The sequence below is a fragment of the Amblyomma americanum genome, chromosome 10 (assembly GCF_052857255.1).
Source record: "Amblyomma americanum isolate KBUSLIRL-KWMA chromosome 10, ASM5285725v1, whole genome shotgun sequence".
In the NCBI taxonomy this organism is placed as follows: Eukaryota; Metazoa; Arthropoda; class Arachnida; order Ixodida; family Ixodidae; genus Amblyomma; species Amblyomma americanum.
Genome location: NC_135506.1, coordinates 40,003,349 through 40,017,539, shown reverse-complemented (window position 1 = coordinate 40,017,539; position 14,191 = coordinate 40,003,349). Strand labels below are relative to the sequence as shown.

The 14,191-nt window shown below is 51.3% G+C and overlaps 1 protein-coding gene across 1 annotated transcript in view; it reads right to left on the bottom strand.

The window, feature by feature from the left end:
• The window catches only part of LOC144107963 (uncharacterized), a 135,853-nt gene that overhangs the window by 48,691 nt on the left and 72,971 nt on the right, over positions 1 to 14,191 (bottom strand). The gene's annotated exons all lie outside the window — the stretch shown is intronic.

The window sequence follows — 14,191 nt, the reverse complement described above, 5'->3', positions numbered from 1 at the left end:
CCGACCATAAGGGCCTGTCCCTTACAATTTCAAGTGAGGTGTCCCTAGTCCGGGTCCCCTGTGGCTTCCACGGCGGCGCTGGTTGTAGCCAACAAGTTTTCTTTGGCCTGGAGGTTGGAGGAACCGAGCAAGGCAGCCTCCCTGTCTTCTCGGGAAGTGTGGGGATCGGTTGGGAAGGAAGGATTTAGTGCAGGTGGGGAGGGGCAAGCCCACGCCATGTGATTGGTGTTCGCAAACACCTCCCCACAATGTGGGCACTCCCCTGAGAATGCCGGAGTGAAATGCTTTAGTACTGCCGGGCACAGTACCCTGTTGGTGTATAGACAGAGAAGACAGCCCTCATCTTCCGCCTTTTTGAGGCCTTTACAAGGGGTGGTGTAGTGGCCGTGTAAATTTTGGCATAAGAGAGAAATCTTACGGAAAGTATAGCAGGTGTGAGTTCCTCGTCCTGCGCTGGTTGTAGGTGAGGTCATGCTCGGTGAGTGAGCGCGCGGGCGGCAGAATAACCTGAGTCATTCCTCTCAATGTCTACATGCACTGGAGCCCATGCCATGGTGCGATGGGTTGGAAAAACGTGGTACTGTCCTGGTTTTAGAATTTTTAAGGCCCTGTATGGGTTGCGGCATTGTTCCATGTTCCGGCAGGCGCTTCGACAGTCGGTGATGATGACTCGAGACTCTGGATCCGCGGCAGCCAACGCGATGAAGATTTCCTCCGCGTGAGTAATGTTTGGGGCAGGGAAGGTGATGCCCTGATTAGGTTTTCCCTGGCGGACGACGGCTGCGGTGTACCAGCACCCGTGGTGTGGCCCAGCTGTGTCCACGTAGAACACTCCCGGCTTAGTGCGGCATTGCTGTGAGATGGGCTCCGTCCGCTCGAGACGGCAACCCTCATGAGTGCCGTTTGTCATGTTCCTAAGGAGGGGGCGCACCTTCAAATCGAAGCGCCATGATTCGGGGATGTGCACCCCCTCTTCCGTGCGTGCTGTGTATGAGATATGTAAGAGGGGCAGTATACGCCAGCCGGCGTCTGTTTTGCTAAGTCACACGGATTAATCCTTAAGGTGGGCCTGTCTGAGCTCCTCAAAGGAATTTGTTATCCATAAGTTGGAGACACTGGTTGCACGTGGTAAAGGGGAGATCAGAGGCTCTACTATAAATTTTCCCGGAAAATTACTTCGAGGGCATTCTCAAAACATTTTCGTAGCTGGAGGAATGGGGCCGAGTGGAGAATCCGACTCGTTACGAATGCATTCGCCAGCTGCAGAGCGTGTTTCCATCCTAAGCCGCCCTTTTGTTAGATACCCTGCGGACCATGAGCTCGAAGCGCCGATTGAGTCCGAGATACCATATTTTTAGGTGACGGCGCTCGTACCTTGGGCACACACCTTCATTTATTTCAATTATTCTGCCTTCGATTGCCTTTATGACTACTCTGTTCGTTTTGTTTTGCGGTAATCTTAGTTCGGGCCCGGCAAATTTATGATGTTCCGGGTTCGCTTCTTATTTTATGAATAATATTTTGATTCTTTGAATGGGAGATTCGGGGGACCCGGCCCGACCAAATCAGCGCTCTCGGCTGCCTATAGGGAAAAATGCTTGCTCACTAACCACGAAGCGCATAAGACGCAGGTATCCAAGCGATTTGTGTGTGTCAAAAAAGACTAGCTGCAGTTAAACTACGGATGAAGCTGGTTAGAGAGCGAAAGCTGAGGTATATGGGGCAAATAGATGCGGCTTGGCGTCTGTAACGTTCAGTGCGTCCCACACACTGGATAGTCACCCTCCCACTCTGTAAGGTGGCCATTAAATTAATTGTTCATCGTGTGATGTAGGTTGCCCAAGGAACACTGTGGCCTATTCTACCGCACTCTAGCGGTGAATCGAAAGCTCAAATTTCAAGTGGTATGACACCGTGGACCACATGTCGTAAGGCCTACAGCACACTTGACCCCTGGCTCACTTGAAGCTCAACCTGCAGCACACGGCGACATCGGCTTTATTTAGCGTAGTGAAGCTTTCGCTTCGAAATCGCAGGAGGACCGAATGATGTGGACGGCGGCAGCAGGAAGCAGGAGCAGCAGGCGCCAGGGTGCCTCAGCGCCACGCCGATGGGGAGCCCAGCAGGTGCTCAGTGCCGGGACACATTCCACGAACCGCACCAGCTACAACAGGTGAGACTCATTAGTGTACAGTAATGGTCTGCTTCTTCTGTGCCCTTGTGGACCGTTTAAAAAAGAGACATATTTTATAGGGAGGGTTTTAAAGTATGCTCGCAATTGAGGGGCAATAAATGGGGCGAATAGATTCAGCCGATTGTTATCGGTCAGTCCGTTCCCCTGACATACTGCTCGCAATGGAGACAAAATGTGGCCGTGTACGATTTACGTTTCTTTACATACTAACCATACTAACCTAATGCTACGAGATATGCAATTGCGCTCTCTGGCCGGATTCCCCCGGGAAGCAATGTTTTGTACCCTAAAAAGTAACTACCTTTGACTATTTCTGGCAGCTGAGCAAGGTTGTTTTGTTGTCCTGCCAAACTAGTTTTCGTCTTTCGAAATCTTGTCATGCCAATGTGGTTGTGTTCGTTAGTGTACAGCTCCCATGAGGACTATACAGCTCAAGGGGTTCGTTTCTAAATTGTTTAGCGGGGCTTCCTGGAGCATCTAACAATTCAAAGCTCGGGAGGACTCAGGAATCGAAGATATTTATCGTTAGGGAGATTACGGCGCCGAGTATGCGTAACCATGTACGCTGAAGGACTCGCAAGCAAACCCTCCAGGCTGTATACATTTGATGGGGGGTTTACATGATGTGTAGCTGGTACAAGTAAAAACGTCGGCTAGAAAAATATGTAACGAAGTAAATCTTTCTAAGCTTCCCATCCCTGCCGATAGAATGGTTGCAACGGACTGTCGCTGCTTAAATGTGTTGTCAGCGTGCGCATAGTTACTTTTTTTGTGGACTAGGCTTCCAAAATTCTGTCATCATTAATACCTGTGCTCCGAAAACTGCTAAGCAGTACGAATTGATTCGACCCAACCCTGCGGGAAAATCACTCTCGTGGAAATATTTCTGCTAGCGATTCAAGGTTCATAAGCCTGGCACCAACAGAAAGCTGCTCCATCAGTGAGCGAATTGCTAAAGTCGCGCGATACTACTGGTGGGACATAGAAAATTTTTCTGAACTGTAACCACTTTCTCCCATCCTGGAAACAAATATATGTTTAAAATTGGCAAGGACGTGGAAAAAGCGTTCGGCTTGCACTGTAATCTTAGTCACCTGTAGCTGTAGTGGATTTTATTAAAATATTACAAGGAATGAAAAGAGGTTTACAAGCTGCAAAAGCTGCCGTATTGCTCCTCATATTCAGCCTGAGAAAAAAGCGTATGGTAAAAACGCGGAAATGAACCGAAAATTACTGGCAGTCAGTGCGACTGCCGCGAAGCGGTGTGCATTAGCAAGTTAGCTCCGATTTCATGATCACATTGACTCGTGACGCCCTCTTTGTGTAGTCACGCACACTAGAGCATGCGCCAGGGATTTGTGGCGGACGGTGTATGCAGCTGCGCCAACGCAAGAGGCTGGCAGTTCAGCACGTGCTAACGAAGACTGCTTTTCCAGTTTTTTCGAATCATTTGTGATATTTTCCAGTTTGTTGAAATTAGATTTCAGGTTGCATCAATCGTTTGATCAAGTACCATCAAGCGTATACGCTTCGAACCGGACACGTGTTTTAAACTAGGCTGGTCGTGCCAGTGACCGCGTGCTCTTGTTTTCGGACTGTGCTGTGCATAGATGAAAGTTGAAAAAGACGATTCCCTAAGCAAAGCTGGAGAGCCTGGAGGGATGGCCGAGTGGCCTAAAGCAGCGGTAACTGACGGTGATCTCTTTGTGCCGCATCGGGTTCGTTTCCCGCTCGATGCCGTAAGCATGGTAAGGTTTTTTTCCCCTGCTCTGTGCTCTGCTGAACATACTATAGTGGGAAAAATGGTGGGGCCGCTGCACTCGCGTGCCAATCCATGTCAGACTGCATGCGGGCGCCACCTGCACTCCTGTTGTCGAAACCAGCGCATTGGCGCGCGCCCATGGAGGAAGGAAAATTTGAGGAGAGGCCATTACGTGACATTTTTTGAAGCCGGAAACGAGCTCGGCGCCATATTGTCCGGGCGCGCTCTTCTTCATTTTTATCCGCGCTCTTGTTTCCCCGCGCGCGCGTTTCAAACCACGTGAATGAGTTGGACTAAAGAGACTCAAGTGCGAGTGGCGCTTGGTTTCTGGCCGTTTTTCATGTACGGGAGACGTCGGAACTGTTCGTGCGGACATCCAGCTCCTTCCAGTTATTGCTCTTTGTCGCGTCGTCTCCGCGCCGTCCCCAATCTCTCGTTCGAACGAAACAGTCCGGCTTGCATGGTCATAATCAAATAGCATTCGGCGAACGAACTTATCGCAACTGCGGTAAGCGCGGGAAGGAACTTTTACTTATTGCGGTGGCCCACCATGGTACCTAGTGTCTTTCGCAGCTTTCGCCCGCGTCGTTTTGCGACGACGGAGATATGTGTCCCCGTGTTACGTCCAGGCTGCACTTGGCGAAATATACTGGTATACTTACATCCGGTTCATCCTAGCCTCGTTCGTGTTAATGGCAGGGCTAGAAGGTTAATTTCACCAGATAAGGTGAAGGACAAAAGGACAAAAAGTTTAGTTCAGTGAAATTGTGTATAAATACACAGCTATTGCCAGAATATAGCAGAAGAAAACAAAACCAAATCTTGCATATATATATATATACTTTCAAGAGCATGCTTGTTACTCTGTGCCGTGTATCATCTTTCATTCTTATTTTTATGCTGTGTGCCTTGGATCCCACTTTGCATTTCATGATACTTCTGAAAGAACTATCCCACTTTAATGCAATGTAAAGTACTGCCTTTAAATTTAAGCTTCCTGAAAAGTTTTAGTACATGGTTACCCTGGAAGCTTCCCGTGTCCAGCGAGTCGCTGGTACGAGGCAATGGCCCTCTGCAACACTTTGTACATGAGAGCATCATGATTTTCGATTGGACAGCTGTCAAACGCACTCGTGAGGTTGTAAAGAAATCTTTCTTTGCTGGAATGAATTTAGATCTTCATGTCTGAGATCCCTGAGCAGGGTTTTTGATGTCGTGATGTCGTGTTGTTTACATGCTTTGCTCGCATAAAAGTGGTCCATATACTGGCCACACTTCAATCACGCTCTCTGGTGGGTAGTACTACCCTCTCAGATTTACGCTTATTCAGTGTGCACGTGCCTGCTTTTGGCTAAGTCGTGAACAATGCTTCCATGCATGCTTCACACAGCAGCTTAGTGTTCAACCTGCCTTTTAATGCTGCTCTTGTTGATGAATATTGCAATCTCTATATTGCATATGTTTGGGCAGCTGACTGTGTCAATGTCACAAAATTCGGCGCATATTCGAAAAAACGGCGCTGTGTGTAAGCAATCGCGCCCGCGCGCGGTAAAATAATAATAAAAAAAACAGCGGGGAAGGATCACCGGAGAGCGCGTAACTTTGCGTGTGCCGCTGCCCTTTCCCCTCAGCTCGCCGGCGCGGCGCCAAAGTGAACATAGCCACACGCGGCGTCGCTTTTCTAGAACGTCTGAGTAGTTTCTACCCATCGTCGACGGAGGGGGCGTGACCTTGACCACTCTAAAGTGATACCCTCTTCCCTTTGCTCTCGCGCTGGCATCTTCGCTTCTCAAGAAAGACCTAGGAATTTCTTGAAGGCTGTCTCCGCGCTCGACCAATGGGGTCGCGCGCCCGGCGCGAGAACAAGGAGCTTGTGCAGTTCAAACTGCGTGTATGTGCGCGCCTGCCTTGGCGCGAAAAACAAACAGACGCGGACTGCGCCTATAAATGAGGGGCTACAACCGCTGTTAGCCCGAGCCGCCGTTTAAGGTTCTGAGAAGGGTGCCCGATATCCGAATCCTGCTCTTCGGAACGGTGAAGTGATCGCCAAGCGAAACGGAAGTGGCGAAGGAAGCGCGAGCATGCTAGCTCAAGCAAAGGAGCAGTCAAGCAGAGAGCTAAGAACGAAGAACGGAAGAGTCCCGCGGATGAACGCTCCGAGGAAGAAAAAAACGTTTTCGCTGGAAACTCTCATCCCTTTTCTGTTTATGACGAAGAATTCACCGGTGTTGCGCTCCCACGTGCTTTTCCTTTTTTTAACTGCGTTCAGGTGAATAGCCACCCGATTCTTGGCCGATCCCCCAGTGTGGGTATGTGCCATCTTTTGATAGGCTAACAGCAACAACAACAACAACAACAACAGTAGAAAGCTGTGCGGAACCGAAAGAAAGGCCACCGAATGGTCACAGGGAAGCAGCGAAACGCGAAAAGAAGACAGCTCAAGAGGACAAGGTGCCTGAAACTCCCACTAAGCTCAGCTTAGGGTAGGTTGTGGACATGTTCATCGTGCTGTTGTGCACATTACTTCAGCTGCATTTCGATTGCACAGGAAAATGCTGGAAGGTAACCAAGCGTGCATTCACACCAGTCAATATTGTGAGCCTGTGAGTTTTGACGTAGGTGCCCTGGAATCCATCGATTGCCTTATTTGTGTGTGCATTCTAAGCGCACAATTCTTTTCCGAGTCGGCAAATTTATCTGGAGGGTTCAGGTGGGGCGAAATAGAAGCCCATGTTGACCGAGAAAAAGACCCGCTAGTCGAAGAGACTCTTGTTGCGACAAAAGGCAACTGCGAAGGTCCTCACGCGCGCATTACGGAAGCGCAAGTAGGAAATGTATGTGGAAGTATCGGCTAAAGTATGCATTGTACTTGTGTGCTCCCTGTTTAATGTTATGCTAATGTGTTGCCGAGTTGCGGCATGTATTGAAATGAATCTTGACAGTTGTCAAGTGGCATGTATGAGGAGACATCATTGTATTTATGTGTGTATGTTGGCATTCGCCATTCAGTATGTGAGCGCAAGCATGTATGACCGAATTTTGTGTTTTGTGAATATTGTCGCACAATATTCTTAAAGGAAGGGGCAGTGCTACAAAATTTGGCGCATATTCGAAAAAATGGCGCTGTGTGTAAGCAATCAAGAGGTGACAGTCAACAATGTTTTCTCCTGCAGCAGTGAGGACAAAAAGAATTCTGCAGTATTTTGTTTTTGCTCTTGAATACTGTATTTATCTTCATAGCAAGTTTTCGTGTGGCTGGCCATGCCAGTAATGCTTTCTCATACAGCAGCGAGGATGGGTAAATATACTAAGAAGTCTGAGTTCTTGACCCTGAATGCAAATCTTATCATCATAACATATTGTTACGGTACGCAGTCGCCAAGCGAAGACGGCGTTGTTGTGTCGCTGAGTAGTCGACGAAGACTAAGACGCTGCCGCTAGTGCTTGTGTGACCCGTTTCGTGGTGTGTCTTCTGTGTACGGCGTACCGTTTCTGCTGCTGAACTAACTCGTAATATTTGGTGGAGGTTGTGCTGGGTACTACACCACGCCCTGGACCTCCGCAGTGGTCGTCACGTTGAATCCATCGCTATGCCGTCCAACGCACCTCCGGCCACAGCGTCAACTCCAGCGCCGACCGTTGTCGTGGCACAGCCTCGCGAACCGGGCACCTTTTGTGGAACCGATGACATCGGTGTTGAAGACTGGCTAGCCATGTATGAGCGTGTAAGCACAACCGACGGGATGCGACCCTCATGCTTGCTAACGTCATCTTCTACTTGGCGGGCACGGCGCGCGTCTGGTTTGAGACGCATGAGGAAGAACTTACCTCTTGGGACACCTGCAAGCAGAAGCTCCGCGACTTATTTGGCAAGCCAATTGGGCGCAAGCTCGCCGCTAAAAAAGACCTCGCTTCTCGAGCTCAGTCATCGACCGAGTCTTACATCTCTTACGTAAATCCAGGACGTCCTCGCTCTTTGCCGTAAGGTAGACAGCGCCATGCCAGAGACCGACAAGGTGGGCCACATTCTGAAGGGGATCGCCGACGACGATTTTAACTTGCTCCTCTGCAAAAACTGCGCAACGGTCGACTCTGTCCTTTAGGTATGCCGGCAGTTTGAGCAATCCAAGCACAGCCGCATTGCTCCCCGTTTCGACCGCCTTCCGAACACGGCGGCGAATACCTGCCAACACTGCAACAGCCGTCCCATCCTGCCAACTTAACCAGAATTGTACGAAGGGAACTGGAGGCTATGACTCCCATCGCCTTCATCCCTCAGCCGCCTGACGATACGATTACTCTGATCCCTGCCATTGTTCGTCAGGAGTTCGCGAACGTGGGTCTCAATTCTCGCCTACCCTCTGCGTCGCCCTGTACACCAACCAGCGCTCCATTGATTGCCGCTGCTTCACCGACACCGGCCATCCCACCGCGTTATCGCTACCGGAATCCTGCGGACTGGAGAACCTCAGACGACCGGCCCATCCTTCTTCACCTGCTCGCGTGTCGGCCACATTTCCCGCCACTGCCGCAGCCGTTGGTTTTGCCCACCTCACTCTAACTCTAATTATGATCGTCGTATGGACTACGGACCTCGTTCTGATTACGATCGTCTTGCTGACTACGGACCGCGCCAGATGTCTCCCCGTCCCGAGTTATCACACGCCAACGACACTCTGACCCCACGCAGGTACAGCCGCTCGCCTTCACCTCAGATCCGTCGCTCCCATTCGCCGCAACTTAAACGCCCGTCCACTCCGCCCTTACCTGGTTCTCATTCTGAAAACAAACCAATGCAGCTCCCGGAGGTGACGCTGCATTGACGACCCGGCCCGAAAATCCTCTCCTGACCCCTGCTCCTTGCCGCAACCTTCTCTATATCTGCGTGGACGGTGTAACAGTTAAGGCTCTGATTGACACTGGCGCTCAAATTTCCGTCTTGAGCTCTTCCTTTCGCCGTCGTTTGAAGAAGGTTGTGACACCCGCCGTTTCCTCAGCCGTTCGTTTCGCCGACGGCGGTGCTGCTGCCGTCGTTGGAATGCGCACTGCGCGTGTTTGCATGGCCGGGCGTACTACAGCCGTCCTGTTCACTGTGCTCGACCACTGCCCCCACGATGTGATCCTCGGCATCGACTTTTTAACAACCCACGCGGCGCTAATTGATTGCTCCACTGACAGTCTTCGTTTAGACCTGCCGCTCTGCTCTGAAAGCGCCGATTCCAAGCCGTCCCGCTTACGTGCCGCTGAATTTACTCGCCTGCCGCGCGATTCTGCAGACTATGTTGCAATGTCCCCGGTTCCCCCGTTCCTGGTGGTGCCTACGTCACTTGCCCAATCAAGGACGTTGTCCTTCAGCGAAATGCCACCCTTCCACTCACCGTCCTGACCGTCATCGGTAACCGCACCTACCTTCCAATTCTCAACTTCAGCCTCTCTATCAAGTTTCACCTGTGGAATCGCACTCGCTGAGCTATTTCCTTTGGCCGAATGCAGTTTATGCCCTCGCAGCTGAGCCTCAGACTGGTCTCCCTGATCCCCGCCCGCGGCAGCTTCACGTCCGGCCCTTATTTCCGCAATGATCGCGGCGGATTTGCCACTAGACCACGCCAGCGCGCTCACCACCCTGTTAGTTTCCTACAGTGACGTCTTCGATTTTGGGAATCGTCCTCTCGGCCAAACTACCGTCGTGACCCATCATACAAATAGGGGCGATGCCAGCCCCATGCACAAAAGGCCCTATCGTGTCTCCCTTCCTGAGCGCCATGTCATTCAGACGGAAGTGGGCAAGATGCTGGCGAACAACATTATCGAGCCTTCTAGCAGTCCGTGGGTATTCTCTGTTGTGTTTGTTAAAAATAAAGATTGCAGTTGGCGCTTCTGTGTCGACTATCGCCATCTTAATCAAATAACAAAGAAAGAGGTCTATCTTCTTTCGAGAATTGATGACGCCCTCGACTGACTACACGGCGCCAGCTATTTTTCTTCTATTGATCTCCGTTCCGGCTACTGGCAAAGTGCTGTTGACGAACGGGATCGTGAGAAGACAGCCTTTGTCACCCCCGATGGCCTGTACCAATTCAAGGTCATGCCTTTTGGCCTCTGCAACGCTCCTGCCACCTTTGAGCGTATGATGGACTCGCTCCTGCGTGGATTCAAATGGACGACGTGCTTGTGCTACCTGGATGACGTTGTCGTTTTCTCCCCCACTTTCGAAAGCCACCTACACCGTCTTTCTGCTATCCTTTCCGTCTTCCGCCGCGCCGGCCTCCAACTCAACTCCAAGAAGTGCAGCTTCGGCCAGCGCCAAATCAAGGTCCTCGGCCACTTGGTCGATGCTTCTGGTGTAAGCTTGACCCTGACAAAGTTCGTGCCGTCCGCGAGTTCCCCACCTCCGTTCCTTAGCGATGTGCGCAGTTTCTTCGGGTTCTGCTCGTATTTCCGCCGGTTTATCCCGAATTTCTCCGACACGGCCCGTCCCCTTACTTCCCTCCTGAAGAAAGATGTGCCTTTCTCCTGGGGCCTTGAACAAACTAGCGCCTTCACCGCACTTGTTGCGGCCCTCACGGCTCCACCTGTGCTGGCCCATTTCCATCCTTCTGCGCCTACAGAACTTCCCACCGACGCCAGTGGCCATGGTATTGGGGCCATCCTTGTGCAGCGCCAGCACGACCACTATTGTGTCATTGCTTACGCCAGCCGCCTGCTATCTCCCTCTGAACGCAACTATTCCATCACTGAGCGGGAGTGCCTTGCACTTGTTTGGGCGTTAACAAATTCCGCCCTTATTTGTTTGGGCGGCCCTTCTGCGTCGTTACGGACCACCATGCCTTGTGTTGGCTCTCCTCTCTTAAAGACCCCACAGGCCGACTGGATCGCTTGGCCTTGCGCTTGCAGGAATACACATTTACTGTTGTTTACAAGTCCGGCAACTTGCACCAAGACGCTGACGGTTTGTCCCGCCATCCTGTCGATCCTCCTTATTCCCACAGCCGTGATACCGACGAGTGTGTTTTGTCCATCTCGGGCTTTCTACACATCGACAACGAGCAGCGCTGTGATCCATCTCTGCGCCCTATTATCGACCACCTCCGAAGAGGCGCTTCCGATCCTGACCTGAGCCTGTTCGTGCTGCAGGTGCAGCAGCACGATATTCTCTACCGTCAAAATATGCACCCTGATGGCGCCGACCTCTTGCTCGTCGTCCCGACGCATCTCCGCCCCACGGTCTTTGCCCAGCGTCTTGACGCACCTACTGCACGGCACCTCGGCGTATCCCGCACGTACGACAGCGTGCGCCGGCGGTTCTTCTGGCCTGGCCTTTACCGCTCTGTCCGCGGTTACGTTGCTGCCTGCGATCAATGTCAGCGCCGGAAAACGCCCCCGCTCCCACCTAGCGGCCCGCTTGAGCCCTTCGACATTCCGACTGAGCCATTTTTCCGTGTTGGTCTGGATCTGCTCGGGCCTTTTCCCACATCAACTTCCGGGAACAAGTGGATTGCCGTTGCGACCGATTACACTACCCGGTACGCTATCACGCGCGGTAGCCCGACCAGCTGTGCCTCCGATGTCGCCGACTTTCTCCTCCATGACGTCGTCTTGCTTCATGGCGCTCCTCGTGATCTGCTTACAGACCGAGGCCTCTGCTTTGTTTCTAAAGTGGTCCACGACCTTCTCCGCTCCTGCTCCACGCGTCAAGTTCACCACGGCCTACCATCCCCAAACTAACTGCCTTACTGAGCGACTTAACCGCACCCTGACGGACATGCTGTCCATGTATGTCTCCGACCACCATCGTGACTGGGACGTCAGTTTACCCTTCGTGACGTTCGCCTACACTTCCTCACGCCATGATACCACCGGATACTCCCCCTTCTACCTGCTTTTTGGTCGCGACCCGTTGCTACCCTTTAAGAGCTTACTGCCTTCTGACCCTTCTACTAGCAGTGATGCTTGTGACGTCATTGCCCGTGCTGACGCCGCCCGCCAAATCGCTAGGGATCGTCTCCACGCTTCTCAGACCGCTCAAAAACGTCGTTACGACCTTCATCATCGTGACGTCAATTACCCTCCCGGCTCCCTGGTACTCCTCTGGCACCCTGCACGCCGTGTAGTACTGTGTGAGAAGCTCCTGCCTCGTTACGTTGCTCCTTACCGCGTTTTGAGGCAACTGAGCGATGTGACCTATGAACTCACGCCGCTGCACCCCAAATCTTCTTCCGTGGCCCCCTCCACACAGCTTGTGCACGTCGCCCGTCTTAAAACCTACCACACTCACCCACCCCCTATGCCTCCCCGGGTCTGTGCCTTCTCCCGCGGGGTGGAGGGGGGGGGGGTAGTGTTACGGTACGCAGTCGCCAAGCGAAGACGACGTTGTGTCGCTGAGTAGAAGACGAAGACGCTGTCGCTAGTGCTTGTGTGACCCGTTTCGTGGTGTGTCTTCTGTGTACGGCGTACCGTTTCTGCTGCTGAACTATCCTCGTAATAATATTCATAATGATGACCGTGCCAGCAATGACGTTTGATTCAGAACTTCAAGAGCCTCTCATAGAGGTGACAGAAACAGAGAGGGCCGACAGTGCCTACAGTAGCACGTCAGGGGAGGATTTAGGGGGGGATGTCATCCCCATCCCAAAGCCTGAAATTTTACATAGGAAAACCGTGTCGATCCCCTATTTCTCGACAAAAAATTCCAAATGAGACAGCCCCCCTCCTCCCCCCTTTAAAAATGATCCATGAATCCGCCCTTCTAGCATTGCCACGTGACAGGTTTTACATCCATAGGTCTAGTTTGGAGCATGAGAATTAATATACATGACCGTACCTTTTCAGACTGCTTCTAGAAGTTTAGGAGTACCCAGATGCTTCAGTATAGGTTTCACAGTGTTGTGCATTATTTCAATGCTGTGTTTCATGTTTAACGTGCACAGCTGCAGCTGTACAGATAAGTTTTCTCTAGTTTTGGAAATACTAGCTTGTAAGCCTCTGCAGAGTAGCACACTTTACTTGTGATCCACCATACAGAAAATGAAAATCAGTGTATTGAACACATCAAATTATTTTTCTTCAACATAACCACAGGCATCATTGAAATTGAATGCACGTGTGCATTCTCATTTCACTGAGCACCTTTTACCACAAATGACACTATCATAGGACATGGGCAAAATAAACACATGTGAAAAAAGGCGTCCAAATTCAGTTCGAGCTTCATTACACAGTGAAAGCTCCAGAGCAATAACGTTCATACTATTAATACGCGAAGGGTGGCAAACGAAACCATATGGGGAGTTGAAATATTGTCGCTATCATGAAGTGCCAAAATGCTTCGCCTTTTTCGCATTTCTTGCCCATGACCTCAACAAAGCAATTGCTGAACCTGCTACAGGAACGGATCTGAAAACAGCGAGCGACCAGAAATACAGACTTGATCTCGATATGAACGAATACACGAGGCCGGCACGTCCCAAAGGCAAATAGCTCACACGACACTTCAAACGGGCATGCAACAAAGTTTCTATATACTAAGAACAAAGCGAGCGCAGCTGCTTCCTTTACAGTATCGTTCTCCGCCCATGTCATGAACCCCGCCGCTCACACAAGCGAAATCGTCGAAAAAGAAAAATACCAGTTGTATTAAAACCAACACCAGTTGCAATCGATGCAGCGTTGCAAGAACACGCATAACTAGCAACGATGGTTTCACTGCTGATCGAAACGGGAACGCGAATAGCACACGACACGCACAAGACATGAAACGGTCGCACAATACGCCGACGACCGCTGTGTAGTGCACGCTGTTTCGAATCACTGGTGAACGAACTGCGCGAATGCTCATTTTAGTGAACAGCGGCGGTCTCCCGACGGCTCTGAGCAGCGCTGCAGTAGACGTTGTCGTTGAATGGCTGTCGCCGAAAGCGTTCTAATCCGGGCACGCAGCGAGAATTTTGCACTAAGATATGGTTGAACGCCGTCAACGTCAGCCTGTGAGCACCACCCAAAGCATAATCTTGAGCAGTTAAAGAAAGTGCGCCTACGCCGCACCTCAAATGGTACACCGCGGCCGGCTGCTGACGCCCGGTTTGTAAACAGCAACTACAACGCCGTTGCTAAGCTGCCCGGACAAGATGGCCTCCCGAGCGAGAAAAAAAACCACGTGACTTCCTCCACACTTTTCTCCCATGTCGTTGTAGGGGAAGTGCCCCTCCTGAGTTTTCCTTCCTCCATGCGCGCGCCTA